Raw genomic sequence first — 14,420 nt, forward strand, 5'->3', positions numbered from 1 at the left:
TTTAAATATTTTTTAATTGCTTAATACTTTTTAAAATATAATTAATAAGTTTCAGTTAATTTAATTTTCTTTTTGATTACATAATTTTTTAATATTTATTAATTATCAATTAATTAAATTTTTTGAAAAAAAAACATAAATTTAAAATTTTCATTTACAACGAAATATTTATAGAAAATACAAAAAAATATTTAGCAAAACTATTTTTTTGTAATCTTAAAGATTATAAAAAATCATCGAACATTGACTTTATCAACAATATTTATTTCTAAAATTTTAATATTTATATTTTAAAATTTTTATTTAAAAATCTTATTTTTTTACTATCAATTCACAAAAAAATGATCTTACTCGTTATATACATTCTGTCAATAAGAAAATCCATTCGTCAGTAATATCATCTTTTATCCCAACAATCTCTGCCTTTTCGTATACAGTATACATAAGTGACAAAGAATATTTCAATCATAATTGACACAACATAATTAATTTTTCTCGGCATTTCAAGTGGCGGCGGTTATGTTGGCGATACTAGAATTGATTTATCAACATTTACACCGCCAATTGTAACTATTGATTTTAATTTATGTTTTTCTTATCATCACTTTTTCGATAGGTTTTTTCTTGGGTTTTCATTGTTGTTACCGTCAACAATCGAACTAATAGTATTACAAGTTTATTAAATTTAAAAATTAACTTAGCTAAATTATTTTTGCTGTATTAACTAATTATGAGCTGGCTTAACTAAAAAATCACTATTTATATAACATCAAACTCATTTTTTTCTGTGTATAAATAAATAATAACGTGAAAATTAGAAATATACCTATTATTAATTTATTACTCCACTGATGCAGAATTATTATTTTAAAACAACCATTGCATTCAAAGTTTGCGCGATTGCGCGCGTGTAATTTTGCTAGTACATTGATAAACGTTATAAATAATCAAGAAAAAATTTTTTAAAAAAATTTGTTTCTACATTTTTTGAAAGTTTTTAAAATTTTGTTCAGTGACTTAAAATCGCGATTCAATTTAGGCAAAAATTTAGAAGATATGACAATGTAAATTCGGTCTGACCCACCCTGGGTGGGTATCCAGTCCGGCGAATGTTAAACAGAGGGTAATATTTCATTTATTCGAAAATAAAAACTTAATTAGCTAATTGTGGATCATTTCACACGTAATTTGATAAAAAAAATAAACATTATTTTTGGCATAGTACTTCAAAGGAGTATTTAAACAATAGTTTTTTTTTGGGGGGGGGGGGAAGGTGAGATTGAAGCAAGGGGATCATCAAGGGACTAGAAAAGAACACCCATAAAAAAATTGAAAACATGTTACTTTTTTTCATTCACCTATAAATCTAAGACTTTGAGTGATGAAGAGGGGGGAGGGGGGAAGGGGTGGTTAAGCAGCCAAGCTCTTCTTCTAAATCCGCACGTGTAGGAATCTTTTATTATCCCGCATTGCCATTTTAATGATCGCAGTATAATTTCAATATAGAAGATGAAGCGTAAATATAAAACGGTTTTTTTTAAGACTTTCTGTAAATATAGGTGTAAAAAAATTGCCCTTAGTATAAAATTACTAATTGTATTAATGTCGAGACCATTTTTTTGTATTTTAATTTATATATTTTTTCTCAGTACAATATTTGTCTTTTTTTACGTATGTGCTTTGAAATATACATCTTAAAATTTAATTGCTCGCAAAAAAAAAAAAAAATTTTAAAGCCATGTGAGAAAAATACTTTTTTCAAAACTCTCAAACTTTCTCTGAAAAAAAAAGATTTAGGTTTAAATTTTTTTTTAGAAATGATATAGAAGGATACAAGGAACATTGCTCTTCTACTCATTTTCAATAATTTAACGCAAAAGTGATAAAAATAAAGCAGGAACGATTAATGTGTCGTTTCCTAGTTCATTCAGCGGCCACTAGCTAGCACTGGCGCTGCATCCTGAGGCACTGACACTTTCACGCGACGTCTGTGTATGCGCCCCCATGTTTCTTGACATTTTCATTTAAAAATATTACTTTTTAAACTTATTTTTTTTTAGTAATTTAACTGTTAATTTAGCTGTTTAAGAACAGCGATGTACAGTGTATCCTTCTTTATTATCGCTGAAAATTTTAGCCCCAAATCTTTTTTTATTTCAGAAAAAGTTTAAATTTTGCAAAATATATTTTTCCATACTAGGTCACGTGGGAGTTTCCCACATGGCTTTATTATTAAACGAATCTTTTTATTTTAATGCAATTGTTAATTTTATTTATACAAAATATAAAACATGGGTTTAAAGAATTTTTGATATTACAATAACCAGAATACAGAAACCAGAAATCAAAATAAAAATAATAAAATCCTGAAAGAGTATACAAACTTATAATTAATTATTTTTTTCCGTTTCAGGTAAGGACTTCAATTATTATTACTTCACGAGAAGCGTAAGTAAACAAAATGTATTTTCACATTTGAAGTTGTGGAATGAAAACACTTTAGAATGTTAAACTTTATTTGCAATTTTAGCTCAATTTTTATCTCGTTAGTGTTCGAAATTTTTTAAATCGCAATCGCTTCATACTTTAGAAAAAGTATTTTGTTTATTAATTAATTTAGACGTTATTTCGGGAGTGTTCGAAATTTTTTTTTAATCGCTTGTGTTTCCAGCAGATGATGTCCAAAATATATATTACATCTATTACAAGCCAAGGTTAGAAATATGTTTTTATATAGGTATATTTATAATAAATTGCATGCAATTGTTTTTATATTAAAAGGTTTTAAAATATTTAATTAATTAATTAACAAAATTGAGTTCAGGTTTTTTCTGTGTATTTGGCATAATTCTTAATGTGAACTTATCTCAATTTCATATAATTCTTATTTGACCTACTCGTAAATTGAGCTAATTTTCATTTGGCCTAATTTTTAATTAATCTAATTTTTATGTAACTTAACATTTATTTTGACCAAGAGCCGGTTTTCACCGTATGAGAATTAGTTTAAATAAAGATTAGATCAAATTAAAATTAGTCCAAATGAAATTTAGGCCACACAAAGCTTATGACAAATAACAATTATGTTAAATGAACGTTAGGCCATATAAAAATTAGGACAAATATATACTTTAGGCCAAAAAAGAGAATTAGGTTTCATGAAGATTAGACCAAATGAAAATTAGTCTTAACATATTAGGTTAATTAAATATTGGACCAAATGAAAATTGCCCTAATTAACAACGAGAAAAATGTTTAGTCAAAGCAACCAAAATTTGGTTGGGTAAAAAAAAACTTTTGTTGGTATTTAAACTTTCCTTAACATTTATTTAATCGGGACATTTAAATCTTTACACAAATTTCACTAAACATTGCAATTAAATATTCCGAATATTTCAAATAAATCTTTAGGAAATCTTTTGAAAAGTTTCGGTGCTGTGGGGGAAACTATTTGTTTGGGACAACAAACGATCATTTGGTTTTTTTTATACTTAACTGCTTTGTTGTGTTAACCAAATTATTTTACAGTCTTAACCAAATTTTGCTTGGAATTTAAAAATGTTCAACCAAATAGTTTTGTTGGCCTAACCAAATGTTTAGTTGAGATAACTCTACGACTTTGTTTCACCAAAATTGCCTAACCAAACAATTATGTTGCAAATACAAAATCTTTTTTTTCAATGAACGATTAGGCCAAACAAGAATTATATCAAATGAAAATAAGACCATATAAATATTAGTTCAACTAAGAATTTGGGTATATTACCTACCCAATTTTAAACCAATTCAGCATAAGGCAATTTAAAATTTAAAAAAAATACATTCTGCCTCCAAAATTTATAAATATTGGATTGTTTGTTTCTTGAAAAATACTCCTTGTTTTTTAAGATGTTCAGATTTTTTTTTTCAACGCGAAACAATATATGGAATGAAACTTTTGAAATAGAGAATATGTACTGCAAAAAGTGCAATGTGATTATATATATATATATATATATATATATATATATATATAAAGAAAACGAAAACAATGTGGTGGTAACTACGTCATTGTTAGAAAATTTTAAGTGCGAAAAGATAGGGGTATTTTATACCCAAATAATTTTCTCTCTCTCCTCTCTCTGGATATGACACGAAAAGTTGTTCTCTGTACTGAATGCACCTTTGTAAATGATGTAAATTTCATTGTCCTTGGAAATTATTTTTTTCTTTTTTTTTCAAGGTTTATGCAAAGACTATCATGGTATAACTTTTTCGTGAGGCTAAAGCTCATATTATATGGGTGATTCTCCGCGTAGCGCACAATTTGGTGTCTGAAACTTTAAAAATATTTTTTTTATCGAAATGATAAATATCAATACATATTTTTGAAGATAAAGTGTCAAGAAATAAATATCCATGGTGGGCCGGAAAAATTTTTTATAATTTTTTTAAAGAAATTAAAAACAAAATTCTTTGCTTTTTGAATTCTATAAAATAGTTGAAATTTGATTTAAAATGTTTATGGAAATTTTTGGGGTAATTCACAAATATATATATATATATATATATATATAGCGCGAACGACAATTAAAAATTTTTATTTCGGTAATTTATGGAAATTTATGCGGTAATTTATAGAAATTTTGTCTAAAATTCATAAAAATATGTAAAGAATAAATCACAATTAAAAATTTTAATTTTGGTAATTTACGGAAATTTCCACGGTAATTTATGGAAATTCTCGCGGTAATTTACAAAAATATATATAGCGGGAACGAAAATTAAAAATTTTATTTCGGTAATTTATGGTAATTTATGGAAATTTATACGGTCATTTATAGAAATTTTGGCTATAATTCATAAAAATATGTAAAGCATAAATCGCAATTAAAAATTTTAATTTCGGTAATTTATGAAAATTTTCGCTGTAATTTACAAAAATATATATAGCGCGAACGACAATTAAAATTTTTATTTTGGTAATTTATGGAAATTTATGGAAATTTATACGGTAATTTATAGAAATTTATTTGGTAAGTTATAGTAAACTTACCAGAGCTATGATAGTTTATAATAAATATTTTTAATTTCGTTTGTTTCATTGTGTATTAAACTTGGACTAGTGACGGACTGACGGTCGAAATTTTGTGGCGGGTGGAGACGCTGGGGTCGATCGAACCGGTGGAACTGATAATAATAATTTTTTTTTTTTTTTTTTTTTGAGAAAATTATCATTTATTTTTGATCAGTTTCATACGTTTCTTATAGACTAAAATAATATAACTACACTTTATTTAACCTTTATTATTTAATTATATTCTATTTTTTTAAAAAATATTGAAGGGTCGGTGGATGCCGGTGGAGACGATTTTGTGATGCCCTGTACAAATTTGAATCTTAAAATGTGTAAAAAAAGGATAAATCAATTAGACAATTGATTACTTTCATCATAGATCAACTTAAGGCCAGGTTCAAGTGAGGCAGCTCCATCTACATTGATACTAAAATTTTGGAAAATTTTCAACAGCCTTTTCTTGAAAACAAGATGGTAAAATGCTTTTTCCTTTATGGATAATTGATTATTGGCAAGATATACACCAGCTAAAACTTTTTTTGAGTTAAAATAATAAAAAAAATTTTATGTCAATAAATTAAATATGAGCACTTTTTTCACAAAAACTGTAACAGTACTTTCTCAGAAATTACAATCAAAAATGCAATTTCCATTTGGAAAATTAATAAACGCTAAAAAATACACCACCTAAGATTTACAAATCACGACAAAAAACAAAAAAAAATTTTATTAAATATTTAACATATTGATACTGCTTTACTGATTGTGACAGCCCTTTGGTAGATTATGTATTTCAGGTGGTTAGCAACAGCGCCAATCTCCTCCTTTCGGCAAAACTGCGAAACGTCTGGTGACATATATAACCTGCCAAACGGCTGTCCTAATGAGTAAAATATGTTATGTTAAAATACTTTTTTTTTTGTTATTTTCGTGATTGGTAAATCTTAGGTCGTGTACTTTTTTAGTGTTTATTAATTTTCCAAATGGAAATTGCATTTTTGATTGTAATTTCTGAGAAAGTACTGTTACAGTTTTTGTGAAAAAAGTGCTCATATTTAATTTATTGACATGAAATTTTTTTTAATATTTTAACTCAAAAAAAGTTTTAGCTGGTGTATATCTTGCCAATAATCAATTATCCATAAAGGAAAAAGCATTTTACCATCTTGTTTTCAAGAAAAGGCTGTTGAAAATTTTCCAAAATTTTAGTATCAATGTAGATGGAGCTGCCTCACTTGGACCTGGCCTTAAGGAATATAACTTTTGCTGTTACTGAAGTAGAACTATATTAACATTTGACTTTTATTTAAATAATTCAATGTTTAATAATAAAACGCAGAATAACACACAAAAGTGCAGTCAAGTATAAATAGCAAAAAAAAAAAGAAAATAATTATTTTTTTGATCAAACGTTTTTTTTATTCAATTCCACTAAAATATACAATACTAAAATTTGAACAGTAATTGTATTTATTAGTGCACATTGCTAAAAATATTAACTTTTTTGTTTAAAAATCCTGTGGGGACAGGTGAAATTTTGACGTTTTCAGCCTTAAAAACCACTTTTCACGAAAAATTATAATGTTAAATACAAAAGTAACTATTGGTTTTTGTTTGTAATCACAGAAATGACCTTTTTACATTGGAATCGAAATATTATGTGAACATTATTTGTGATTTTTCTTTCACAACATGAAAAAAGCAAGTTGTGCGCTACGCGGAGAATCACCCATATATATATGTAATCGTGCATATTTTATTATGCTTGACGTGTGTCTAATAGTCGTGAGATGCAACTAATATATATATATATATATATAAACTGGACCCTGCTAATATATCAGTTATATATGTACCAAAACACAGCGCGATACTATTCTGCCACATATACTACATTACATAAGGGTGTTTGGGGTTGCTGTTTCTGGGAATTTCAGTATGCGCGCAACCATCGCGCCGGTAACATCGCGTCTTTTTGTCACGTTCAAAATTTGCATCCAGTTACCAAGGGAAAAAAAAATCCCTTCTCATTTTCAACCATTATAATTTTTTTTTTTTTACATAAAATGCAAATTTAATTATTAACAATTTTCATAGATAAATTAAATATTAATTAAAACAATTACAATTTTTTTTTTGCTACATTTTACTTCAAAAATAAATTACATTTTTAATAAAATGAATTAAATAATTTGTCAAAAAATATATCAAATTTTGACAATGTAAATAAAATTTATAGTGAACAAAAAGGACATTTGGTTTAAATAAATTAAAAAAAAATAATTTAAATCAATGTAAATGTAAAAGTAATCTATAATATCATGAATTTATTTTGGGAATAAATATATTGGTTAAAATTTTGTTAATTACAATTAATGAGATTGATTAGTGTGATTCAAAGTGAGATATATATATATATACATAGAGAGACTTGTTTGCGCGTCGACGAGAAACTGGAACTAAAGTTTCAAAAAGTTTAGAAACAACTTTTCGTTTTCTGATTGTCAACGTTAAAAGGGTGTTGCATAAGTAATAAGAGTAGGGAAGAATAATTTATTGGGAGATGTAGGAGAGACAATTTTCCAAGAAGACAAATAAAGTTTTATAATCCATTTGAAGTCATCCAATGGAACGCTGGAGTTAATAGAGTTTCAATATACATATATATATATATATATATATATATATAAATGACTAAATAATAAAGCACGGAGATAATTAACCCAACGATCAGGTAAATTAATTTGCGAAAAAATTTTTCTCTTTTATCCTATTACTGTAATTTTTCTTACTCATTAACTTGATTTACATTTAAAATTACTTTGCCAATGTTCATTGCTTTTTTTTTCATTTTTTAATTTATTATATTTAGGAATAATTTTTTTTTACATTTTGTAATATTGTTGTCAATATTTTTATTTGTATATTTTTTTTGAAACAATCAAAAAAACATTTTTATCTAATAATGACATATTTGGGTAATTAAACTGGTTTTATTTTTGTTTCAAAAGAATTATTTGTTGTCTTAATCAGGTTTTTGTCAATTTTTTAGGCATAAATTAAAAAAAAATATTAACATTTTTTGAATCACAGTTAAGGTAATATTTTAATTTTGTTGATATAATAGAAATATTTTGTTGGACTAAATAAACAGAAATTGGGTATTTCGATCAATTTTTTTTTTTTTTTTTGGTAAATATTTTTACCCCTTTCAATATTTTTTTTATTTTATTTTTTTATTTTCATTTTCAAAAAATTTTTTTACATGGCCTTAAACGATAATTAGTTGTTAGAATTAATAAAGAACAACGTGTTTCAATTTATTTGAATTCTCATCTTCTTACATTTTAAAGAGATATATTGGTTTAAAATAATATAAATTTAACTATAATTTGAAAATAAATACATTATCAAATCCTTGCTATTAAAAAAAAAAATTAAATAGTTCAAACAAAAATTAATATAAAATTTATAATAATTTTTATTTTATTCTCCAATAATAAATAATTTTTCCCTCCAAAAAGTTTGCAAAACTGATATTTTAAATGGTGGAGCAAGCATTGAATAAAATAACGCGAAAAAAAACGATAAGCTTGAAATTTAATTTCAAAGAATAAAAATTTAATTACAGAAATTGAAAATTTACTTTGAAATTAATAATTATTATTAATCGCTTGATAATTGAATGGAATCATGAAATTTTCCCGGTATATGCAACTCTATTAGTAGGAAGTTGATAATTATAATCGAAGAAGAAAATTAAATCAGTATAACAAACATTAAAAAAAAGAAAAAAACGAAATTATTTAGAGGACCACTGAAATTTTAACCTAATTTTCGTTGTTATTAGAGAACAATTTTTTTTTTTCCCGACATTATTTAGAATTTAAAAATATTTATGTGCCTGAATTTTTGAACGAAATCATTTTTTGGTGGTCGATGAATTTTTTTTTTTAAATTATTAAAGCAGTGAAAAATAAAAAAAAGTACATTAAAAATTTATTAAATTATATATTAATTTATTTTTGGTTATACAGAAGGAAATATTTTATAACAAAATTTGAAGTTTTAAAATTAGTAAAATTTTTCGTTCATTTGGACGTTTAGAACTAAAGGCATATAAATGTTTTACATTATCAAATTAAAAAAAAATAATATATTTTTCACCAATTTTGAAATTTTATTTTTTAAATAAATGAAACATTTTTAAAATCCATAAAAAAAACTTAAAAAGTTAAGGACAATGTAAAAATAAGTCTAAATTTTAAAAGAATTACCAATAAAATTGCAATTTATCAAAATTTATATTATTTAGAGTTGTCAATATTTTTTCGACCTTTTTTCGAATCTAGAATCATACTCCCTTATGGAAAATTGAAGAAAAATAAGTTTTGACTGTTTTACAATTTTTATTGGAAATTTTATTTCTTTTTTTAAATTAAATTTTTTAAACCTATACTATTAATTGTTTAGAATGATGAAAACAGTGTAAAATAAAAATTGGTGATAAAAAAAAACTAAAAATTGTGGAAGAATTTCAATTTTTCCTGAATTTTATGTTTCATTAGAAAATTTGTTAATTAATAAATTTTGTTTCTAAATTTTTCATATCGCATGATCCATTAATTAAAATAATTATTATTTTAATTATTATAATTATAATAATTGTTAATATATAACAAATAACAATAATAATTATTATATTTTAATTATTATTATTGTAATTAGTTAATTAATTAAATTTATATAACATTTTAATTGTAATTTATAGTTTATAATTTCTGATATACATACTTAAAGCAAGAGGATTTCTGAATTATTGAGAAATAATTTGTTTTTAATTAGACATGGAGAATTTGAGGTGAAGAGGAAATACGTACATAAACTTAGCGAAACAACTTCAAAAACCAAAAGTCTTATATAGACCAAAATTTGCCGCTTTTTAGTCGCTAATTAGTTGTGAAAAAAAAAATTTTGTCGCTCTTCAAATTTTTTTTAAAATAGGGTGCTTTGCTAAGTTTACATAAAGTTAGCGAAGCACCCATTCTAACTCCGTTGTTTACAAAGATTCACAAAATTCTTCTTGACAGAAATTTGCCGTTTTTTTGCCGTAACAAGACCAAATAATTCATTTTCCAAATACCCAAAAAATTAATTAAAAAAATTTTTAAAAAAATTTATTAAAAAATTTTTTTTAAATTTAAAAATAAAATTAAGAAAAAAATTTTTATACGAACTGTAAATGAATGTAAATTAAACAACTGCAGATGAATCACATAAGTACAGTAAAAAAAATGTAATTCATATAGAAAAAAGAAAAACTTATTTGTTAAATTTTACATTAAACTAAATTAAATTATTTCATAAGAATTTAAAATCTATGCAAGAGAAAATACGTAATCATAAATTATAAAAAAAAATTAATCAACTACTCATACGAAGAACTACTCAAGCAAAAAAAAATGTTCTTAAAAAAAATTAATTTCATTACCTCATTTCACTTACATATAACTAACTACAAAAATTTCATTAAAAATGTTAATTGTTATTAAAAATCAATTTTTTACTTCATTTTTGACGTTAACTTTTTTAAAACAGTATTTATCAATTTTAATTTGTCACGACAAAATCGAAACCAAATAAAATGATCTTAATAGTCAAAGCGACAAATTCCCCAAGTAAAATTTGAATTAAAAAAGTTAATTGATATTAAAAATCACATTTTCAATTTCGTTTTCGACTTAAAATTTGTTTAATCAATATTTATCAATTTTAATTTGTCACGACAAAATCGAAACCTACTTGAATACACTTAATAGTCAAAGCAACAAATTCCCCAATTAATATTTTCATTAAAAAATATTAATTGTTATTAAAAATCACATTTTCAATTTCGTTTTCGACTTAAAATTTGTTTAATCAATATTTATCAATTCTAATTTATCACGACAAAATCGAAACCGACTTGAATACACTTAATAGTCAAAGCGACAAATTCCCCAATTAAAATTTTCATTAAAAAATATTAATTGTTATTAAAAATCACATTTTCAATTTCGTGTTCGACTCAAAATATGTTTAATCAATATTGATCAGGTTTAATTTGTCACGACAAAATCGAAACCTACTTGAATACACCTTATAGTCAAAGCGACAAATTCCCCAATTAAAATTTTCATTAAAAAATATTAATTGTTATTAAAAATCACATTTTCAATTTTGTTTTCGACTCAAAATATGTTTAATCAATATTGATCAGGTTTAATTTGTCACGACAAAATCGAAACCTACTTGAATACACTTAATAGTCAAAGCGACAAATTCCCCAATTAAAATTTTCATTAAAAAATATTAATTGTTATTAAAAATCACATTTTCAATTTCGTGTTCGACTCAAAATATGTTTAATCAATATTGATCAGGTTTAATTTGTCACGACAAAATCGAAACCTACTTGAATACACCTTATAGTCAAAGCGACAAATTCCCCAATTAAAATTTTCATTAAAAAATATTAATTGTTATTAAAAATCACATTTTCAATTTTGTTTTCGACTCAAAATATGTTTAATCAATATTGATCAGGTTTAATTTGTCACGACAAAATCGAAACCTACTTAAGTACACCTTATAGTCAAAGCGACAAATTCCCCAAGTAAAATTTTCATTAAGAAAAATTAATTGTTATTAAAAATCACATTTTCAATTTCGTTTTCGACTTAAAATTTGTTTAATCAATATTTATCAATTCTAATTTGTCACGACAAAATCGAAACCTACTTGAATACACTTAATAGTCAAAGCGACAAATTCCCCAAGTAAAATTTTCATTAAAAAATATTAATGGTTATTATAAATCACATTTTCAATTTCGTTTTCGACTCAAAATATGTTTAATCATTATTGATCAGGTTTAATTTGTCACGACAAAATCGAAATATTATTGAATACACCTTATAGTCAAAGCGACAAATTCCCCAAGTAAAATTTTCATTAAAAAATATTAATTGTTAATAAAAATCACATTTTCAATTTCGTTTTCGACTCAAAATATGTTTAATCAATATTGATCAGGTTTAATTTGTCACGACAAAATCGAAACCTACTTGAATACACCTTATAGTCAAAGCGACAAATTCCCCAATTAAAATTTTCATTAAAAAATATTAATTGTTATTAAAAATCACATTTTCAATTTTGTTTTCGACTCAAAATATGTTTAATCAATATTGATCAGGTTTAATTTGTCACGACAAAATCGAAACCTACTTGAATACACTTAATAGTCAAAGCGACAAATTCCCCAATTAAAATTTTCATTAAAAAATATTAATTGTTATTAAAAATCACATTTTCAATTTCGTGTTCGACTCAAAATATGTTTAATCAATATTGATCAGGTTTAATTTGTCACGACAAAATCGAAACCTACTTAAGTACACCTTATAGTCAAAGCGACAAATTCCCCAAGTAAAATTTTCATTAAGAAAAATTAATTGTTATTAAAAATCACATTTTCAATTTCGTTTTCGACTTAAAATTTGTTTAATCAATATTTATCAATTCTAATTTGTCACGACAAAATCGAAACCTACTTGAATACACTTAATAGTCAAAGCGACAAATTCCCCAAGTAAAATTTTCATTAAAAAATATTAATGGTTATTATAAATCACATTTTCAATTTCGTTTTCGACTCAAAATATGTTTAATCATTATTGATCAGGTTTAATTTGTCACGACAAAATCGAAATATTATTGAATACACCTTATAGTCAAAGCGACAAATTCCCCAAGTAAAATTTTCATTAAAAAATATTAATTGTTAATAAAAATCACATTTTCAATTTCGTTTTCGACTCAAAATATGTTTAATCAATATTGATCAGGTTTAATTTGTCACGACAAAATCGAAACCTACTTGAATACACCTTATAGTCAAAGCGACAAATTCCCCAATTAAAATTTTCATTAAAAAATATTAATTGTTATTAAAAATCACATTTTCAATTTTGTTTTCGACTCAAAATATGTTTAATCAATATTGATCAGGTTTAATTTGTCACGACAAAATCGAAACCTACTTGAATACACTTAATAGTCAAAGCGACAAATTCCCCAATTAAAATTTTCATTAAAAAATATTAATTGTTATTAAAAATCACATTTTCAATTTCGTGTTCGACTCAAAATATGTTTAATCAATATTGATCAGGTTTAATTTGTCACGACAAAATCGAAACCTACTTAAGTACACCTTATAGTCAAAGCGACAAATTCCCCAAGTAAAATTTTCATTAAGAAAAATTAATTGTTATTAAAAATCACATTTTCAATTTCGTTTTCGACTTAAAATTTGTTTAATCAATATTTATCAATTCTAATTTGTCACGACAAAATCGAAACCTACTTGAATACACTTAATAGTCAAAGCGACAAATTCCCCAAGTAAAATTTTCATTAAAAAATATTAATGGTTATTATAAATCACATTTTCAATTTCGTTTTCGACTCAAAATATGTTTAATCATTATTGATCAGGTTTAATTTGTCACGACAAAATCGAAATATTATTGAATACACCTTATAGTCAAAGCGACAAATTCCCCAAGTAAAATTTTCATTAAAAAATATTAATTGTTATTAAAAATCACATTTTCAATTTCGTTTTCGTCTCAAAATATGTTTAATCATTATTGATCAGGTTTAATTTGTCACGACAAAATCGAAACATAATTGAATACACTTAAAAGTCAAAGCGACAAATTCCCCAAGTAAAATTTTCATTAAAAAATATTAATTGTTAATAAAAATCACATTTTCAATTTCGTTTTCGACTTAAAATTTGTTTAGTCAATATTTATCAATTCTAATTTGTCACGACAAAATCGAAACCTACTTGAATACACTTAATAGTCAAAGCGACAAATTCCCCAATTAAAATTTTCATTAAAAAATATTAATTGTTATTAAAAATCACATTTTCAATTTTGTTTTCGACTCAAAATATGTTTAATCAATATTGATCAGGTTTAATTTGTCACGACAAAATCGAAACCTACTTAAGTACACCTTATAGTCAAAGCGACAAATTCCCCAAGTAAAATTTTCATTAAGAAAAATTAATTGTTATTAAAAATCACATTTTCAATTTCGTTTTCGACTTAAAATTTGTTTAATCAATATTTATCAATTCTAATTTGTCACGACAAAATCGAAACCTACTTGAATACACTTAATAGTCAAAGCGACAAATTCCCCAAGTAAAATTTTCATTAAAAAATATTAATGGTTATTATAAATCACATTTTCAATTTCGTTTTCGACTCAAAATATGTTTAATCATTATTGATCAGGTTTAATT

The 14,420-nt window shown here is 24.4% G+C and overlaps 1 protein-coding gene across 1 annotated transcript in view; it reads left to right on the forward strand.

The window, feature by feature from the left end:
* Positions 1-7,006: 7,006 nt before the first annotated feature.
* Positions 7,007-14,420, forward strand: part of LOC127283548 (tyramine receptor 1-like) — a 241,913-nt gene continuing 234,499 nt past the window's right edge. The window contains exon 1 of the mRNA XM_051308502.1: positions 7,007-7,790. The gene's annotated coding sequence lies outside the window, so the exon portion shown is untranslated. The remainder of the gene's footprint in view (positions 7,791-14,420) is intronic.

This window comes from Leptopilina boulardi, unplaced genomic scaffold, assembly GCF_019393585.1.
Source record: "Leptopilina boulardi isolate dan_hultmark-lab unplaced genomic scaffold, ZJU_Lbou_2.1 LbouV2_310, whole genome shotgun sequence".
In the NCBI taxonomy this organism is placed as follows: Eukaryota; Metazoa; Arthropoda; class Insecta; order Hymenoptera; family Figitidae; genus Leptopilina; species Leptopilina boulardi.